The sequence below is a fragment of the Triturus cristatus genome, chromosome 8 (genome assembly GCF_964204655.1).
Source record: "Triturus cristatus chromosome 8, aTriCri1.1, whole genome shotgun sequence".
NCBI lineage: Eukaryota > Metazoa > Chordata > Amphibia > Caudata > Salamandridae > Triturus > Triturus cristatus.
In genome coordinates, this window is record NC_140591.1 from 215,239,286 (window position 1) to 215,242,267 (window position 2,982).

The window sequence follows — 2,982 nt, forward strand, 5'->3', positions numbered from 1 at the left end:
AAATTACCACCAACTCGAAGTTGGTGGTAATTTGCGATTCCTTAAAGCCAAATTGCACTTTTTCTGTGCTTCTTACATTGCATTTAAGGAATAGCAATTTGCGATTCCTTAAATGCAATCGCAAAATAAGGAATCACAAATTTTGCGATTCCTTATTTTGCGAGGCAGTTTTTCTTTGATACATATCACTGAGCCAAATTGCGATCCCAGAATTTCGGCGTGTGCGATCGCAATTTGGAATGATACATAGTTCACTAATGGCATTGTCAGTGGGGTATGAGCCATGAATGTTTCTAAAAATGATCACTTTTAATAAACCTCATTATATGCAGTGATATAATCTGATGTATTAAGGTGAAACGCTTCCGCAAGTTTAAATTATGCACCTTTTTTGATTTTGAAGAGATTGTATCTGAACTGTACCGGCGTCTACAGAGAAGGCTTAGATGATGCCAATTTTGTTGGCTACATCCAGTGCATCATAGTCTGGAGCTAGACACACATATGCCTTCTTCTCACCGTCTGATCAGTGTGTTTACCTTGGCAACATCAATATCATAAAGCTTCTTTACAGCCTGTTTGATCTGGTGCTTGTTAGCCTTGACATCAACAATGAAGACCAGCGTGTTGTTATCCTCAATCTTCTTCATGGCAGACTCCGTGGTAAGCGGGATCTTTATAACTGCATAATGGTCAAGTTTGTTCCTACGAGGAGCACTCTTCCTGGGATACTTCGGTTGCCTCCGTAACCTCAAGGTCCTCGGCCTCCTGAAAGTGGGGGCTGTCCTAATTTTCTTCGTTTTGTGACTGTGTACCCTCTTAAGAACAGCCTTTTTAGCTTTCAAAGCCTTGGACTTTGCTTCAGTTTTAACAGGGACAGCTTCCTTCTTGGCCTTCGGTGCCATGTTGGGGGGTGAAAGATTGTATCATATTTTTACTTTATGTTTGTTGCACAATATACATAAAAATAGCTTTCATGGCTTGTCTCAGACATGTACTCTGTGAGAAAAGCCAGACCCTTCACTCGACTCTGGTTTGCCCCGCAGAGATAATTTGCTTGCGCACCCAGCTCTATTTGTGAATCAGGTTTAGTACATGGACCATTGGTCAGGGACCTCTCAGACAAAAATCACGAGACTTAGAGGATAGGGAATGGATCCTAATATTAGAACATCCTAGAAAGGTATCTCGTAACTGCCGATTGAAAACGATACAACTATTTATTTTGCATAGAGCCTACCTCACCCGGTAAACACTACACAAAATGTATACTGCCGCCTCCCCGAACTGCCCCAGATGCCCTGCTCCAGTTGCTGATTTTATACATATGTTGTGGTCCTGCCCGGCGTTACATGAGTTTTGGAGTGAGATCATACAGAATTTGTCCATATTAACAGAATGCACATCCTGGGACAATGTAGAGGCAGGTCTGTTGGGCCTTTTCCCACTTCCCAAAAAATCGAAGCTGCTGCGCTGCTTCGCAGGCTTAGCCCTGATGATTGCAAAAAGGCTGATTACACAGCGCTGGAAATCTCACATGCCACCACGTGCGGGTAAATGGAGAGAAGAGGTCATCCGTTGGGCTACTGCAGAGAGGGAGGCGCTACAGCGGAAAGAATACAGGGGATTACGTAAACGTCCAATAGCCTTAGTCTGGGCACAATTGATAGAACTATTTAGAACAGATACGGAGGAAGTCTCAGAGGACTCACAACTCCCACCCACAAATAGAGAAGCGGATTACTGATCTTCCCTCATATAGCGGCTGTTATTAGCTGATATCCTCTATGTGGATAGCCAAGTCCCTCCCTCTTTTCTCTTTTCTCCCTTTTTTGCCTCTCGCATTACTATTGTCTCCCCGGTCCCCCTTTCCTTCCTACCACAAGCGGTTGCACTTATCACCTGGTACTTTTTACCGGGATAAAATGTAGTAACTACACAGCGGCAATTGTTTTGTTTTGTTGTGGGTTGGGTTTGCAGGGGTGGGATAGGATAGGTGGGTTGCAGTGCGTATTAGTCAATATATACTTTAGTCATGCAATCTATGATGTATTATTATAATGAAAATGTATGGGAATTTATTCTTGTTTGAATTGTATGAGTATGCAAAATGGCAGGTGAATATATTGCGAAATGAGTCTGTGACACGCCACGTATATAAGATGTAAGTTATATCAATGAAAATTAGCATTTATGAAGTAATACCCAACAATGTAATGTTACACCTGAAAAACCCAATAAAGTTTGTGTTAGACCTGTCAGCCCTAGGGTGGTCTCCCCCTCTATTTTTGATCGTGCCTCGTTTTTTCCACCCTCATTTTTTATGTTGGACTCAGGTCTCCGGGCGCCTTTTCATTGCCAACCAGCGTTAAGGTGCAGGTGCTCCCTTCTCCCAAGATGGCTGTCACAGGCCCCTGCTACTGCAGAGTGGTCTTCATTAGTAGCACCCTAGCTGCCAGGAGCTGGCTGGAACCCCACAACAATGTTGCGACACCAGCCCGCCTTTTTTGTCCCATAGGTAGAATGGGGAAGCTCCTGGAATGTGCTGGAACCTTCTAGAAGGGAGGTGTGGTTTTACTTTTGCCGCCTTGGATAGCGGTCACCTGACCTAGGGCTACTTAAGTGAGGGAGGGAACTTTTTCTAGTCAATTGGCCAGTTGGGGTAAAGCAGACCTGGAGGATCCACGCAGGAGTTTTAGGCGGTAGGGCCTAGCCAGGGACTTATGCCTCTGAAAGTGACAGGACTTCAGTACTGCCTTTTAAGTGAGTGAGGGATCCTGTACAGCCCACTGATCTAGCCCAGCGGTAGGAGGACCCAGAGGCCATCTGCCAAACCTGACTAAGAAGGAACTAGTCACCAACTCAATCCCTACCCCCAAGAAACAGAACCCCTAAGGGCGCCAGAGACATCCGCGCCAGTAAGATTGCTGGAACTTCCTGCTGAAACTGAATGCTAAAACTAAATGCTAGAACGTCATGCTG

The 2,982-nt window shown here is 44.8% G+C and overlaps 1 pseudogene; it reads right to left on the minus strand.

Annotated features, from left to right (window-relative positions):
• Positions 1–417: 417 nt before the first annotated feature.
• LOC146801860 (large ribosomal subunit protein uL23 pseudogene) lies at positions 418–906 on the minus strand (annotated as a pseudogene).
• Positions 907–2,982: the final 2,076 nt, after the last annotated feature.